A 17,504-nucleotide genomic window follows, 5' to 3' on the forward strand; every position below is an offset into this window, starting at 1 on the left:
GATACTGTCCTGAGGAATTCCTGCAGCGATGTCCTAGGATTGAGATAACAAAGAATTTTTAAAAATTAAACTGATAAATGTTAAATTGTATTTTTGATTAAAGAGATACTCATTTAATTTTTCAGAGATGAATGATTCCCCAGGGGTTCACTCCGACTCCCCTGATTTGATTGACTCAGGATCCAGTCCTCAATCCCCCCCCGATTGGTGACTGAACTCGCTGCTCCTTTGCTCCTCCGGCCTCTGAGCTCCTCTTGCTGTTGTTTCCCAGGACAGTCAATGCCCGCTCTCCAACATGACCCTGTCAGATGGAGTTCAGGGGCTCAGAGGAAGAAAAGAAAATGAGGCGGTGAATCTGAGTTCGGAGAAACAAGGAGAGAAACAGGATTCAATGGAGAAACTGAGCGGGGGGCGAGCGCAGCCTCAGGAACAGCGAGTGCGGCTCTCAGAGGCCGAATGAGAGCGGCCGGGCCCGGCGGCCGTGCGGTGATCTCCCCGGGCTGGGCTGCCCATCAAAGCGATGCTGCAGCGCCTCCCCCATCCTCGCCGCCGCTTTCCGGTTTCTTCTCCAATTTCCACCGCGTCCGACTCACAACAAAGGAGCCGCCCAGAATGCCCCGCGGCTGGCCCTGGGGAGCATGCGCACTCTAAGCGCCTGGAGAAAGGAGCGAGTTGGATAGAGCGGTTTCTGGGGCGCGGGGATTTGTGGGAGGGCTGGCCACCATTAATGAACAGCTGCAGGTAAGTGTTTTCCTGCATCCTGGCAAAAACTCAACAGAATGGAATTCTTTTTCGGTTCTCTCTGCACATAAATAACATAATATTTCCAGTATTTGCCTCAGGATTGGAGTTGGATGCCTTTGCCTGTCCCTGGCCTCCTGAGTGGATCTTTATTGTTGTATCAGTTTGAAAAGGAATGTGGATGGGGGAGAATCTTCTGTGTAGTTTTCTGCCCAGTTAAGCCTCAAAATTCCCAATGTGTGCACTGCCAGGGGAGATAGATTCCTCTGGGATGTTCGGTTGCTAAACAGACACAGCCCCTACAAAATAAACAAGTATTCTCTTCAGAGCAATAATTTCAGTAAAGGCTTTTAATTCATTTCCATTTAGTTTTTCAAATTAATTCTTGGTGTGTAGGCTTTTGCCAGCAAGGCCAGCAAATATAGCGGATGAGTGCAGCTCCAGTTACACTCGAGAAGCTTGGCAACATCCAGGACAAAGCAGCCTGCGTGATTGACACTCCACCGACCAGCTTAAATATCCACTCCCTCCACCACCATTGCAGAGTGGCAACAATGTGTATCATCTATGAGATGCACTGCAGCAACTCGCTAAGTTTTGTTCGACAGCACCTTCAAACACACGACTTTTATCACCTAGAAGGACAAGGCCAGCAGACTCATGGAACACCACCACCTGCAATTTTCCCTCTAAGCCACTCACCATCTTGACGTGGAACTATATCACCGTTCCTTCACTATCAGCTGATCAAAATCCTGGAACTCCTTTCCAGCAGCAGTGTGGTGTGCCTACACTACATAGACTGCAGTAGCTCAAGAAGGTGGCTCACCACCACCTTCTCAAAGGCAATTAGTGATGGGCAATAAATGCTGGCCTCGCCAGCAATGGCCACATCCCGTGAAATCCAACCTGCTCCACACGAAATTGATTCTGGGCCTTCTTTGTCCACAGCAGTCCTTGTGCTGAAGGCACTTTGACAATGCTGTTAGGTAAGGGATTGCAGGATTTTCGCCCAGCAATGATGAAGAAACAGAGTCCAAGTCAGGATGGTGTGTGTGACTTGAAATGAACATGAAGTTTTCCACATGCACCTGCTGTTATTGTCTTTAAAGTGGGTGGAAGACACAGTTTTAGGAGGTCATGTCTAAGTTCTTGTCGACATGTCAATGCATAAGACCCCTCTCCTTCAGTATCATTCCCACGCCACAGCCCGAAACCTTCTACCTGTCTATCTGCTTCTGTTGAGGCCACAGTCTTATTGTAGGTCAATATTGGGTGGCAGCTTCCCTACCCTGATGGACATCAATGACTCAGTTAGGTTTTACAATCCAACAGTTTTCATGGTCACTTTTTCCTCGTGTTGGCTCCACAAATGACTAAAATTCATTCAGTTCAGTTTCATCACCTATCTGTGCTTTTGTGCGTTCTCCCTCACTCCCTTTGCCCTGTTTTAAATTCATTTTACAGGGTGTTAGAAGGGAAGGTTCAAAACAAAACAAAAAGCTCAAAACAAATATCAAGTCAAAATCGGACAGTATCAGCCTTTGAATGTGGAAGGAAAAAACACTGTTCACAACGGGGATGAACCGTACACATGCTTTGTGTGTGGACGAGGCTTCAGCCATTCATCTGGCCTGTCGAGACACATGCACAGTCACACTGAGAAGAAACCAGATAAATGTGGGGACTGGGGGGAGGTATTTAATTACTCATTTCAGCTGGAGACTCATCGACTCAGACACACTGGGTAGAGGCCATTGACCTGCTCCAAGTGTGGGAAGGGGTTCTTTAATTTCTCTGCCCTGTTGAGATACCTGCAGCTTCGCAGTGATGAGAGAGTCCAAATGTTCCGGCTGCGAGAAGATCTTTATACATCCATGTGGGCTGAAAAAGCACCAACACATTCACTCCTGTTCCAGGTCGCTCAACTGCTCTCAGTGCAGGTAGGGGTTCAGGCAATTGTCCAACCCGCTAACACACCAACGAGTTCATACCGGGGAGAGGCCACTCACCTGCTCCGACTGTGGGAAGGGATTTCCTTGTTAATCCGACCTATTGATACACCAGCTGGTTCACACTTGAAAAAAGCCCTTCACTTGCTCCGAGTTTGGGAAGGGATTCTCTGAGTCGCCCCATCTGCTGATACACCAGCAAGTTCACACCAGAGAGAGGCCGTTCACCTGCTCTGTGTGCGAAAAGGGATTTATTACTCCACCTCATCTGTGAAGACACCAGCGCATTCACACTGATAAGACAACATTTCAATACCAAAAGTAAAAATGATCTGCTGACATACCAACACTCTCACACCGAAGAAAGTCTGTTCATCTTCTTCATGTGTGGGATACGATTTACTCAGTTATCCACTCTGCTGACTCACCAGCGAGTTCACAACTGACTGTGGAGGCTGGAATCTGCTTTTAATCTCAGGCAGGATTGAACCACGTTCCTTGTGAGAATCAGGGTTTGTCTCGGATGGTAATAATCCCATCACTGGGCTTGAGTTTAATATTCTGTTTGAATGTGGAATAAATCAACTTTGGTTTAAACACATTGTTGTAGATTTTTGTCTTTCTCAATTGAGTGTTTAGCATCATCTGGCTGGAGCTCAGAAAGGATAATCTGGGGGAAATGCATAGGGCTTCAACCTGGACACAGTCCAGCAGCACGATGACCATCCACATCAAGTCCCTGTTGGGTAAAATCAAACACAAGCGTTTATTCCCCATGTGGTTATCTGACCTTTTCATTTTGTACTGTTTACACTGATCTCCATAGTAACTTGGATATTGTGCTTCCCTTCCTCATTTCCAATTAAATAATATAAGATTTTATTCTCCCAATTATCCAGAACATCATATGGATCTTCCCAAATAGCCTCCTAGCCCTACCTCTTTTCACAATTTTTTTTAAACATTACTTCATCTCCCATTTAGGAGATAATGTAACAGATGAGGTTGTTCTCCCTGCAGGTGTTGAATAGGCTCCCTCCATGACAGCTTTTTTCAGTGTTGTTTATCCAGAGTGATTAAAGCTCTCGAGCATCCCACCGGACTTTGGGCGGTAGAGGATGTGGAAATGTAGTTACATACCCATAAGATGACAGAGCTGTTGCATTACTTCTGCTGTGAAATGAGAATCAATATCACTCTATCCTTTTCAGAAAGCCCCATCTGGTAAAGATCTATTCCCATGGGATATTGGCTGTAGTGACTCATCATTATTACATACCAAGAAATCTTGAATCCACCGAGTAAACGTATCTATAATTACCATGATATCCTAATCCCTTCCTTTTATGTGCATAATGAACCTGTATAATCAATCTGCAAAGCTTCCTAGGAACATCATTCAGGTGGAATGTGTCCATTGGAACCTTAAATTTTGAAGATCTGGATTGATTTGGACACAGAGGAGACACATGTTCCGGTTATGATGGACATCCTGGTGCACCTGGTGCATCCTCTGCCACCAATAGTAATTGTATAACATATCGATGACTTGAAAAAGAGAAACATGTCCCCAATTTGACCCACAAACAAAATGAATCCTTTTCTGAGCCATTGAGGTGTGACTCAAGTCAAATTAGAGTCATCCTTGTAATAGAAAAACCTCGTCATGTCGGATGAGCGAGTCCTTACTTGCTTTGAGGGATGAGGTAAAGTCTCCTATGGTGTACGGCATCTTTGACTATAGTCACATCAGGGTCAGGATCCTGACAAATTTTAAAATCAGGTTTAACTGGAGTCTGTCATATCGGTGCCAATGATGGAGTTTTGGGTGGATCCCTAGCACATCCCAACAGCTTTCCTAGTGAGTCAGTCTGCCTGGTTTTTACCCTCTTCACTAACTCCTGCTGTTGGTGTACCTTCGCCTTACAAATAGCAAATTGCCCCGGACACTTACCAGCAATATCCCAAATCATTCGGAGTTTGGAGTGGTGGGTGAGTGGTTTCCTTGCTGTTATGTTTTTTTTTGCCAGAGAAATGGGTTTTCCCTGAAGGAGTTACAACCCAAGGAGGTTTCAGAATAGTTGCTGATTCAATCAGTGACGGTTTTAAGGGCTTTGATCACAATAACCTCAGATTTCTGGACTAAGTATTGTGGTGGGCATTTACTAAGGATACTACGGCTGTCATGGGGAATCAAAGATGTAGTACCGGTCTAATATGGTCCCTGTTCATAAAACCAAGACTCATCCACATAAACCCCAGTGGAGCCTAACAGTGGTGTGGCTTTAATAGGTCCATTGTATATGGCCTCTTTCACCTGACAAGTATGTGGGGTTCCTTCATACTGCAACATTCCAGCCAATTGGTAATTTTTTCAGTTTTATGATGTTAATGTCATTGCTTTGTATCTCAATTCATTTACTCTATCACACCAAGGATATTCCCTTGCCTTGGCCTTTAACTAATAATGTCACTGCAGTATATGGGGGTGTGTAGAATTTTTGAATTTAACACCACCAAATACTCTGTGTGCTTAACCAACCAGTGAACACTCAATTCTGCGTAATAAACTGGACAATTGATCATTCCACAGTGGTGAGTGTGTCTGATACGTAGCCAACTTTTCCATTCACCGCTTCCATCTCTACAGCAGATATACATTGTTCTGACAGTGCCAACAGGTCTGAGGAATTAATTGTTTAGATCTTCCAAAGAGTCAGCACAGGCATGATGGGCCTAATGGTTTCCATCTGTGTTGTATCATTCTATAAAACTGTGAATATTCAGTATCGGGGATAGCGAGATCAAGAGAGAGGAAGCAGCTACTGTGGGATTGCAGCCAGCCCGAATCAACACCTTCAGAGGAGGAGATAGAGTCAGAAAAGTTTTTAAAACACAGGAGAGCAGCGGTTTGAATCACTTTGAGAAATGAAACACAGCATTGACAAGAATTTATGTGATTTTTAAATCAATTTATCTCAATTGGTAACAGAATGATTTTCTTTTCTGTCTGGAGTATCAATGGCGCTGTTGTTACCCAACATCCCCTGCGAATGTGAAAGTGCCCTATTCCCTCTACAGGAGCCCAGTGCGCAGGAGCAATATTGGACTGTGTCCAGAGCATGCGCAGTGTCACTTTGGTCAGAGCCTTGTAATTACGGGAGACGCTTTTTGCAGCGGGTGAGAGTCGATGAGGTGGAGGGAGGGATGGAGCCGGGAGTCGGGATGGGGAGGAAGAGGAGGCTTCATAAAGATCTGGTGTAGGCCGCAAGGCCTGAATAAAACTCTGCGGGTCCTGCGTTTACAGCTCTGGGGCTTTTTCCCGGGAAGAGGCCCAGTTTAATGGCCACCGAGGAACGGAGCGCATGCGCGGCTGTGTTGGTGATGCAACAGAGGGGCGGGGCGGGGCGGGGCTTTAGGGTCCCCGTGACCAGGAGAAAAAAAATAATTGACTCATCGATTTCATTCTCTCTGCGCACAAGAGCTGGTGACAGGCCCGAGTTAATTGCCACCATCTTTAGAGGGTCAAGGTGCTGCAGGGCGTTTGCGCGGCCACCCTAAGAACATCAGAAATAGGAGTGGGCCACCGAGCCTGCTCTGCTATTCAATAAGAACATGGCTAATCTGATTGTGACCTTAACTCCACTTTGCTGCCTGCCCCCGATAACTCCCTTGTAGATTAAAAATCTATCTAACTCAACTTTGAATATATACAATGAGCCAGCCTTCATTGCTCTCTGGGGAAGAAAATTCCAAAGATTAGCAACCCTCTGAGAGAAGAAGTTCCTCCTCATCTCAGCCTGAGAGGAGAGACCCCTTATTTTTAAACTGGCCCATTAATTCTAGAATCCTCTTTGAGTGGAAACATCCTCCCTGATCTATCCTGTCAAGACCCCTGAATATTACAGGTTTAAATAAGATCACCTCTCATTCTTCTAATCCCCAATGAGTATAAATTCAAACTGCTTAACGTTTGCATCGAAAATAAACTCCCTAATCCCAGGAATCAGCCGAGTGAACCTTCTCTGAACTGCTTCCAATGCACATATGTCCCATAAAACGTAGGAGCAGAAGTAGGCCATTCAATGAGATCGTGGCTGATCTGACAATCCTCAATTCCACTTTCCTGCCTTTTCCCCATAACCCTTGATTCCCTTACTGATTAAAAATCTAAGCCTTCAATATACTTAGCGACCCAGAATCTACAGCCCTCTGTGATAAAGAGTTCCACAGATTGACTACCCTCTTAGAGAAGAAATTTCTCCTCATCTCTGTTTTAAATGGGCGACCCCTTACTCTGAGATTATGCCATCTGGTCCTGGACTCTCCTACAAGGGGAGAGCATCTCAGCATGTCAAACCCCCTAAGAATCTTATATGTTTCAATAAGGTCACTTCTCATTCTTCCAAAATCCAATGATTACAGGCCCAACTTACTCAACCTCTCCATATAAGAAAATCCCTCCATACCTGGGATCAACCTCGTGAACATTCTCTGGACTGCCTCCAATGCCACTATATCTTTCCTGAGATAAGGGGACCAAAATAGTTCACAATATTCTAGGTGTGGTTTAACTAGTGCTTAAGTAATCCTGGGACAGGCAGCAGGTGGAGAGAATGTTGTGAATTTCTATCCTGGACAGACGGTGATGGATTTTGGAAATCTCTTTAACAGGGGGTTAGAATGAGAGGATTTACACACAGCAAACTGAAACCAAGAGAAATATTTGTCTCTTCTAAACCTATATCCTGAACTGACATTTATTGCTTTTGTAATCTCTGTTACAGGGAGTTAGAAGATTTGAAAATTATGAGATTTTTCTCTAACTCCAGTGCTTCTGCTATCTTTTCAACTGCAGGCTCCAGCAGATTAAAATTTTGAAAACAGTGAAATTGTTTCAGAGGTGAGTATTATTGAACATTCATCTACCATTTAGAATTTTTAGTGCTGTGCTCTGGTTCCATGGCTCTGGGGCTGGTGTGGCTCCTTTACTGTGGTTCTGAATCCATGTCTATCCATTACTCTGTTTCACTCTGCCTTCCCTGACCACCTCTCTGCCATTGTCTAACTTCCTCTGCCTCTAATATTGGATGTATTTTAACCATGTTTGGTATATTACTGTTATTTCTTCCAAATGTGTCTAAATGAGGTTTCCACCGTTACTCATCCCCTGGCTATCCAATACTGATTTACCAGCTTTATCTTCCAATGGTCAGGAATTGTTTTTCCTGCACTAAAGATCGTTTTTCTTTTGCTCATGAGCTCATGTTGACCATCAAATTATGCTCCATTTTTATTCTCTGGAATTGATTCTGCATATCCTGAAATGTTAACTCTCTTTCTCTCTCCACAGTTACTATCTGACCTGCTGAGTATTTCCAGCGCTTGCTCTTTTTATATCAGATTTCCAGCAACTGCAGTATTTTGCTTTTTTTTGTTGCAGGTGTTTCTCTCTGAACTGAATCGAGAAACAGAGATGGACCAATTAAAAACTTATTTGCATCAGGGTGGGTGTTGGTTGTAGAGGTTGGTCCGTGGCCCCCAGTATAGGTCTTTTTTATGCAGTCATAGAATGATTATAATACAGACAGAGGCCATTTAGCTCATCATTCCCATGCTGGCGCTCTCAAGAACAAATCAGCTATTCCCACCCTCCTCCCCTTTCCTCATAGCCCAGCAATTTTCCCTCTCTAGGTGCTTATTCAATTCCCTTTGAAAGCCTTTATTGTATCAGTTTGAGCTGGAGTGGAGATGGAGGAGAAGCTGCTTGGTTTAACCCTGAGGACTTTGGAACCCAGTTGGGCCCAGCAATATCCGATGTGAAATTGTCGAGGGAGGTAGATACTAGGTGAGAACAGGTTAATAAACAGACACTGTCCAGGCAATGTAACTGTTTTAGGAACAAGGATTTCTTTTGATGCTTTTGATCTATTTGACATATGCATGTTTTTAAAATTTATTCTTGGGATTTGGGCATCACTAACAAGACCAGCAGTTTTTATTACCTATTCCCAGTTAGCTGTGGAGAAGATGATGTTTGACTTTCCTGAACCGCTGCAGTCCGTGTGGTGAAGTTGCTCCTACAATGCAGTTAGATAAGGAGTTACAGGATTTTCATACAGCAGTGATGAAGGAATGGTGATATAGGTCCAAGTCAACAACAATTTGTTGTATTTATAAAGCACCTTTAACATAGCTCCAGCAACTCCAGAGGTGCGGTGAGAGTGACTGCCCTTGATATCAAGGCAGCAACTGATTTACTGAAGCATCAAGGAGCTCTAGCAAAATTGAAGTCAATGTGAATCAGGGGGAAAACTCTCTGCTGGTTGGAGTCATACCTAGCACAAAGGAAGATGGTTGTGGTTGGTGGAGGTCAGTTATCTCAACTCCAGGGCATCACTCCAGGAGTTCCTCAGGGTAGTGTCCTTGGCCCAACCATCTTCAGCTGCTTCACCAATGACCTTCCTTCCAACATAAGGTGAGAAGTGGGGATGTTCGCTGATGATTGCACAATGTTCAGCACCATTTGTGACTCCTCAGATACTGAAGCAGTCCATGTCCAAATGCTGCTGACCTGGACAATATCCAGGCTTGGGCTGAAAAGTGGCAAGAAACACTCGCGCCATGCAAGTGCCAGGCAATGACCCTCTTCAACAAGATAGAATCTCTCCATTAGCCCTTGACATTCAATGGCATTACCATTGCGGAAACCCCCACCATTTAAATCCTGGGGGTTACTATTGACCAGAAACTGAATTGGATTAGCCATATAAATACTGTGGCTACAAGAGCAGGTCAGAGGTTAGGAATCATGTGAGGAGTAACTCACTTCCTGAATCCCCAAAGCTTGCCCACCATCTACAAGGCACAAGTCAAGATTGTGATGGAATACTCCCTATTTTCCTGGATGAGTGCAGCTCCAACAACACTCAAGAAGCTTGATGCCATCCAGGACAAAGCAGCCCGCTTGATGACACCCCATCTACAAACACTCACTCCTTCCAATACTGATGCACAGTGACAGCAGTGTATTCTATCTACAAGATTCACTGCAGGAACTCACCAAGACGCTTAGCATCTTCCAAACCCACGACCGCTACCATCTAAAAAGACAAGTACAGCAAATGCATGGAAATACCACCACCTGGAAGTTCCCCTTCAAGCCACTCAGCATTCTGACTTGAAAATGTATCACTGTTCCTTTACTGTCGCCGGGTCAAAATCCTGGCACTCCCTCCCTAACAGCACTGTGGGTGTACCTACATCACATGGACAGTAGCAGTTTAAGAAGGCAGTTCGTTCTCTTTCTCTCACTCTTTCTCTCTCTCCCTCTTGGTCATGGTCACTTTTCTGGTGCCTTTGTGTTTTTGTGGGTTCTCTCTCACTGCTTTTTTTCTGGTTTAAATCAATTTGACAGGTTTTTAGGAGGAGAGGATTTGCAGCCGTGAAAGTGAAACCAAACATCACATCAGAATCTGACAGAGTCACCCAATTTACCGTAACCTGAATATCATTAGATTTTGAACATGGAAGGAAAAAGCACCGTTCACAATGAGGAGAAACCGTATACGTGTTCTGTGTGTGGACGAGGCATCAGCCGAACATCTGGCCTCTCGAAACACAAATGCAATCACAACGGGGAGAAGCCATGGAAATGTTGGGATTGTGGGAAGGGATTTACCCATTCATCTATCTTGCTGAATCACCAGCGAGTTCACACTGGGGAGAGACCATTCATCTGCTTTGACTGTGGGAAGAGATTCACTCAGTCATCCCACCTGCTGAGACACCAGCGAGTTCACACTGAAGAAAGACCGTTCACCTGCTCCATATGTGGGAAGGGATTCACTCAGTCCGGCAACCTGCATTTACATAAACTCACTCACACTGGGGAGAGACCATTCACCTGCTCAGAGTGTGGAGATGGCTTCACTCGGTCACCCGACTTGATGATACACCAACGAGTTCACACTGATGAGAGACCTTTTCAATGCCAAGACTGTGGGAAGTGCTTTAAAAGTTCTGGGGCACTGATATCCCATCAACGTGTTCACACCGATGAAAGACCGTTCAGGTGCTCTCACTGTGGGTCTGGGTTCAAGACATCATCTAACCTCACTGTACACCAGCTAATTCACACTGGGGAGAGACTGTTCACCTGCTTGGACTGTGGGAAGAGATTCACTCGGTCATCCAACCTGCTTAAACACCAGCAAGTTCATGAGTAACTCCCGTGATTTGATTTTGCTGTTAACCACACCCAGGACTGAACCATGTTCATTAGGATCTGTTTTTTACTACTTCATCTTCCTCCCATTTTACTTGGGGTCACCACAATGCTGCTTGATCACCTTCTCCATCCCCTGTCACTCACACATTCCTTTTCCAATCCCACTGCATTTCTGTCTCTGGCCACCACATCTTTCCATCTGGCCCTTAGACCTTCCTCTTCTCCTTCTTCCTGACAGTCCCATGTCCATCACTCACCTCACCACATTTCCTCTTTCTCTCCACAATGGATGACCAGACCATTTCAATCTCTTCTCAGCTACTTTCTTCGATGTTTCCACAATCTTCACTGACCCCCTGATATACTGGTTCCTGATCTTGTCCTTTCTTGTCACTCCACACATCCATCTCAGCACCTGTATCTCATTGTATCCAGTCATTGTTCCTCTCTTCTTGATATTACCCAAGTTTCTGCTATGTATAACAAGGCCGGTCTCACAACTGTCCTGTAGATTCTTCCTTTTCAATTTCAGTGACACTTTTCGATCACATCACATTGCACTGCACTTCTTCCAATTACTCCAACCAAAGCTAATCTGTTTCTTAATTTCCATACTTCCATCTTCTGCCATCGCTGGCCCCAGGTACTTGAAGCTACTCACATTCTCCAAGTATTCACCCCTAAGCTCTTCACCTTCACTCTGATTCTCTTCCCTAGGCTCAAACCGACAGTCCATGAATTGGGTCTTTGGTTCACTAGTGAAGGAAGGATTTTCTTCCTTTTAGGGAACGAAATCGGCCGTCCTCATCCAGTCTGGCCTACACGTAACTCCAGACCCACAGCAATGTAGTCGACTCTTAACTGCCCCCAGCAATGGCCTAACAAGTCAGTCAGTTCAAGGGCAGTTAGGGATGGGCAACAAATGCTGGTCTTATCAGTGACTCCGCATTTCATGAAAGAATAAAAAAAAACTAATCTTCATACCTGCGCTTTTCTCCAGTTCCCCAGATACTCAGTCATGTTCTCATCATAGCTCAGTGTCATCTGTAAATTTCACTCCCTCTCACAGTTACAACATGCGAATCAGGAAGAGGAAGGGATTCCGTGTCGATCCTTGGTGCAATCCAACTTTGATTTTGAAAAACTCACTCTCTCCCACACAGCTTCTTACTCTTGTCTGGAACTCCTTGGTCATGTCCTGTAATAGTCATACATACTTCTCAGGGACTTCATGAATTCTAACACATCTCCAGACTTCCTCCCTGGGCACCTGGTCATAAGCCTTCTCCAGATCAATGAATACAATCTTCGTGTTGCATTGACCTCCCCAATATTTCCCCCTCACTTGTCTCAAAATGAAAATAGCATTGGGATCTGTTTCTGCAAATGTTAATAAAACCTAGTCCAGTAATAGGTGTTAATATTCTAGGTAAAAGTAAAATAAATCAGCTTTATGTTAAACACACAGTGTGACGAGTCACTTTAATATCTCTAACACAAATTAGTTCCTTTTGAAAGGCTTTCCCTCTCCACTGTCTCCTCCACACTCACTTCAAACAGAAAGTGTGAGGAGCTCACAGATTTCCTTGTCTCTAAGGTTGAGACAATCTGACCAGCTGCCTCTGCTGCTTCCCTCCTTTCCACTTGACCATCGGGCCCAACTTCCTCTAAAGATCTGCCCGGCTCTAGCTCTGAACTCATCTTTCTTTAGTTTCTCTCCGATCCCCCCTTATCCTCTCAAGAACTCATCTTGTCCATGAGACCCACCTTCTGTTCTATTGACCCTATTCCCACTAAACTGCTGTCCACAGAAGAGTTTTGAATGAGCATTCCTTTATGGAGGGTGGAAGATGGGACACCAGCCACGAGAGCATTGGATAGTCGAATCTGGAGGCAACAAAGGCATGGACGAGGATTTCAGCAGGAAATGGGCTTCAGCAGGATGGGGACAACCGATATTACAGAGGTGGAAGGAGGTGATCTTAGTGATGGAGAAGACACGTTGTCAGTAGCTTAGCCCTCAGCTCAGGCTCAAATAGGAAACTAAGGTTGCTATTAGTCTGCTTCAACCTCAGACTGTGGTAAGGGAGGGGGCTGGAGTCGGTGATGAGGAACAGAGTTTATGGTAGGGATGGGGGCTTTTGTGGCCCCAAGTATTAAATCACCTCCTGTATGGACTCGAGCATTAATTAATGGCTATCCCTTGGAATAACATTACAGAAACAGGTCCAGTCTCGATGTGGTGATAAAATTTTTTTCACTAATTGGACTTTAACTGACACTGTTACAATCCATAGTTTTCCATGTGCCAGAATGTGCCCCATCAATGACTACAGGAGCCCAGTGCGATTACTCAGGTTGTTCTCTGAGCATGTGCAGTACAAGTGGTGGATGTGCAACATGGTGATCAGGAGCAAATAGGAGATCACATTGAATTACGGAGAATATGGAGTCCAGAAACAGTGCATTCTGTTCAACTAATCTGCTGGTGTTTATATTTCAAAAAAGACACATTCCATTCCATCTACCCCATCTGAGCTTTTCAGCTTATATTTCTTTACAGAGGTACCAGCAGTGAAACAAAAGCAAAACACTGTGGATACTGGAGATCGGAAATTTTTTAAAAAAGTGATGGAAACTCAGCAGGTTGTTTCCACGAGTTTGTACCAGCACTGATCTTTGTGAATTTCAACCTTCGACATTTTTCCAATATGAAATTTCATTTGGAGGTGGGGGAGAATTGCACAGATTGCATCAGGGAGGAAGGTCCAGACATTTGGGTATCTACACACTTTAAGTATATATTTTGTGTGTCGCGCCCGGGTCCCGAACTCGATTGGGAAGCCGACACATTGAAACATGAGTTGCCAATTCAATGGCGGATTATTTACCCAGAATGCCCCTCACTGTGCAAAGTCCCCTATCAATGATTGTAGGAGTCCAGTGCGCAGGTGCAGTGTGGGTGTGCGCTCTGAGCATGCTCAGTGTCAGTCATGGTGACAGTGAGGAGGAGCGGACGGTTCGGGAGGCGGGAGGAGATTGTGAGCACAGGGTAGGAATGGAAACCGCGGCTGGACTGGGAACTGGATCAACTTCTGGGGTAGGCCCCAGGCCCCGTGTTTACCCCGCGGTGACAGGCCCGGGGGGGGGAGGGAGCGATGGAGCCGGCGGCTGGACGGGGAGGATTTGGAAACACTTTGTTGATCCGCAAACCCTGAGGAATAATTATCAGCTCCTGGTTTGCAGCTGCGGGGCTTCTCCCTCCCGGGAACAGGCCCAGGTTAACGGCCGCCATCCTGGGGCAGCGAGTGGAGGATGGTTCACATCAGAGGATGGGGGAGGGGGGGACAATAAATAAGAGGTTACACTTTGGGCTCAAATCAATGAGGATCTGATCTGTGGGAAGGAAGGAAACCCTGGGAGGTGGGCGGGGAGGATTCAGAAACACCCGCTGGAGGCCCCAAACCCCCAATAAGACTCATTGATTTTATTGTCAGTTTGCAGACAGGAGCTGGAGAACTGAACCCAGGCAGAGGAGAGGGAGGGAGAAAACTGGGAGTGGAGGAAAGAAATGGTGGAGATGGTGAGATAGGTTTGGATTTCAGCCCAGGGAGGAGGGAGAGTGTGTGGGACGGGATTTACGGATTTGGGGGAACAAGAGAAGAAAAAAATGTGCCATAGAAACTAGAATCGTGTGTTTTGAATTTCTATCCTGGGCTGATAGTGATGACTTTGGCAATCTCCTTTTACAGGGTATCCCGTGCTCACAGCAATGACTTTTGTAAAGGTGCATTAGAAAGGGAGGATTTACAGACAGGGAACTCAAACCAAGCTTCAAATCAAAATTTAAGAGTCACTCTGTTCATCAGGACTTGAGTATCATTGGCCTTTGAGTTTGGAAGGTGAAATATTTGTTGTCTGTTGGAAAAGATTTAAACCATCAGAATGACTGGAAAACCACCAAGTCACACACAGTGAGAGTGTTCCAGTGCATTGAACTTGGAAAGAGCTTTAACCAGTTGCACAGCTGAAAAAACATCTCACCATTCACAGTGGGGCGAAACCACACACATGACCTGCATGCAGATGAGACTTCAAATGATCATCCAACCTGGAGAGACACAAGGGCACCCACACCATGGAGAAACTGTGGAAATGTGAGGACTGTGGGAAAGGATTCAATTACCCATCCCATCTCGAAATTCATAGGCGCAGTCACACTGGGGAGAGGCCGTTCACCTGCTCTGTGTGCGGAAAAGGTTTCATTCAGTCACAAAACCTGCTGTCGCATCAGCGCGCTCACTCCAACAAGAGACCTTTAAAATGTTCTGACTGTGAGAAGAGCTTTAAAAGCAGAAACCACCTGATGCAACACCAACACACACACACTGGAGAAAGGCCGTACATCTGCTCCGTGTTTGGGAAAGGATTCACTCAGTCATCCACCCTGATGAGGCACCAGCAGACTCACATTGGAAAAAGGCCATTCACCTGCTCCATGTGTGGGAATGGATTCATTCAGTCATCCACCTTGCTGAGGCACCAGCGAGTTCACACTGGAGAGAGGCCATTCATTTGCTCTATGTGTGGAAAGGGATTCACTCGGTTAAGCACCCTCACTTCACATCAACGTGTTCACACCAATAAATGACCTTTTAAATATTGTGAATGTGAGAAGGATGAGTGAGATGCAGATGCACCAACGCACTCATGGTGGGTAGAGGCTGTTCACCTGCTCTGTGTGTGGGAAGGGATTCCCTCAGTCACAACACCTGGCGAGGTGACAGCAAATTCACATGTGATTACAGGGGTGGGATTCTGCTGTTAATCATTGTTTAAAAATTCATTCACAGAATGTGGACTTCGCTGGCCGGGCCAGCATCTATTGTCCATCCCTAGTTGCCCTCAAGAAGGTGGTGGTGAGCTGTGTTTGTTTGTTATTGCTGATGTTAAACTCCAACCCTATTATAGAGCTTACTAATATTCTGGATGAATGTGAGATAATCTGATTTCGTGGAAATGCATAGAGTGTTGTGTTCCATATTTCTCCAATATAAAAGGAGATTAATGAATGTCCTGTTGCCAATTGCTTCATTTTTGGGGCCTTTTCTCCTTTCTAACTCTAGATTATTTCAGTTCTCAAAACTTCAGTTACTCTTAGGGACAAGTCCCTGCTCCTCATACCTTCCAGAGTGTCTCTCCTAGCCTTGAGATCCAGGTAAGGTACCGGTAACACACCCAGGATCACTGAACACAAAACCCAGCCTGTGAATCACTTTCAGCTCCTGGACTTACGTGTGTCCCACAGCATCTCTCTCACCTTTGATGTGTGAATAGAGCATCAAGTCTATAAAGTCTGTTCTGAAGAAGAGTCGTATGGACTCAAAACATTAACTCTGTCTTTCCCTCCACAGGTGCTGTCAGACCTGCTAAGTTTTCCAGCAATTTTTGTTTTTGTATCAAGTCTGTAAACTTGGTTTAAATTGAAATCCGTTTAGTAAATATATTTTTACAGGAGCCTGCAGGCTGACGAGACTCTGTTAGGCTGTCAGTGTGTTCCTGTATCGCTCTGTATTTAACAGGAGCCTGCAGGCTGATGAGACTCTGTTAAACTCTGTGCGCTCTGTATTTTGCCTGTAATAGAAAATGACTGGACCTTTGTCCCAGTGGAACCTTTGCTGTTATGAAATGTGGGTGAATATTGATGAGCCTCACATCCTTGCTCATGTCTGCTGCAATTGTGTAGAAAGGGGATGTGTAAAGAGCTGGACTTTGTATAGAGATGTGAACCAAGGAAACAGTATCTCTGTGTGATAGTGAACAGCCTTGTGCTTACACTCAGAACAATGCATAGATACCCTTATGGTTATGCTTTGAGCAGGGTCAGATCAACAATGTAGTGAACAAGTTAAATATAGTTATCTCCAGTGTAGCTGCAGCTTGTTAGATCACAGTTGGGGAGAAGGGAGCTCTGAATCCACTGTATTATCAATGTTCTGCAGATTGGAGAACTATTTTTTTTAGTATCATGGAATTTTATTCAAGAAATGCATTTGCAGCCCAAAGGCTGAATTGCTGTGTAACTTACATCATAAAATTCATACATTTCCTCAGAACTCAAGTTAAAAACATGGAAACGTGACAATCATGTGGTAATAACAATAGACAAACAAATGCAGCAGGTAACAGGGAAGTGATGGACGGGATACTCAGAGAAGGAATATTGAATTAAAATTATATTCAAATTACAGACCAATACACCATTCCTATATTACAGGCTATGAAGTATATAAATGATGACATTTATAATTACTTCATTGAGAACCGGAACTATGTAAGGAATTACTCTGTATGATTGCAGTGCTGTTAATAAAGACAAGAAAAGACAATCTATTATTGTGAGCTTGATTATCTGGTGTCTGAAACTACAAGATTCAATATTTAGAATCAGCAAGATGAACAAGGAAACACATCACCGCCCAATACTCCAGCTCGATATTCACAGGAGAAAGTCTGTTATCTAACACCTTGCGTGGACAGAACAGAGAAAGATCCCAACTGTAAGAAACCCTCAAATCATT

General features: G+C 44.8%; 2 pseudogenes; one reads left to right on the top strand and one right to left on the bottom strand.

Annotated features, from left to right (window-relative positions):
- Positions 1–17,504, bottom strand: part of LOC144673857 (uncharacterized) — a 63,785-nt pseudogene that overhangs the window by 19,056 nt on the left and 27,225 nt on the right.
- Positions 5,840–15,768, top strand: LOC144673861 (uncharacterized; annotated as a pseudogene).

Source organism: Cetorhinus maximus, unplaced genomic scaffold (assembly GCF_964194155.1).
Source record: "Cetorhinus maximus unplaced genomic scaffold, sCetMax3.hap1.1 HAP1_SCAFFOLD_495, whole genome shotgun sequence".
NCBI classification, from domain to species: domain Eukaryota; kingdom Metazoa; phylum Chordata; class Chondrichthyes; order Lamniformes; family Cetorhinidae; genus Cetorhinus; species Cetorhinus maximus.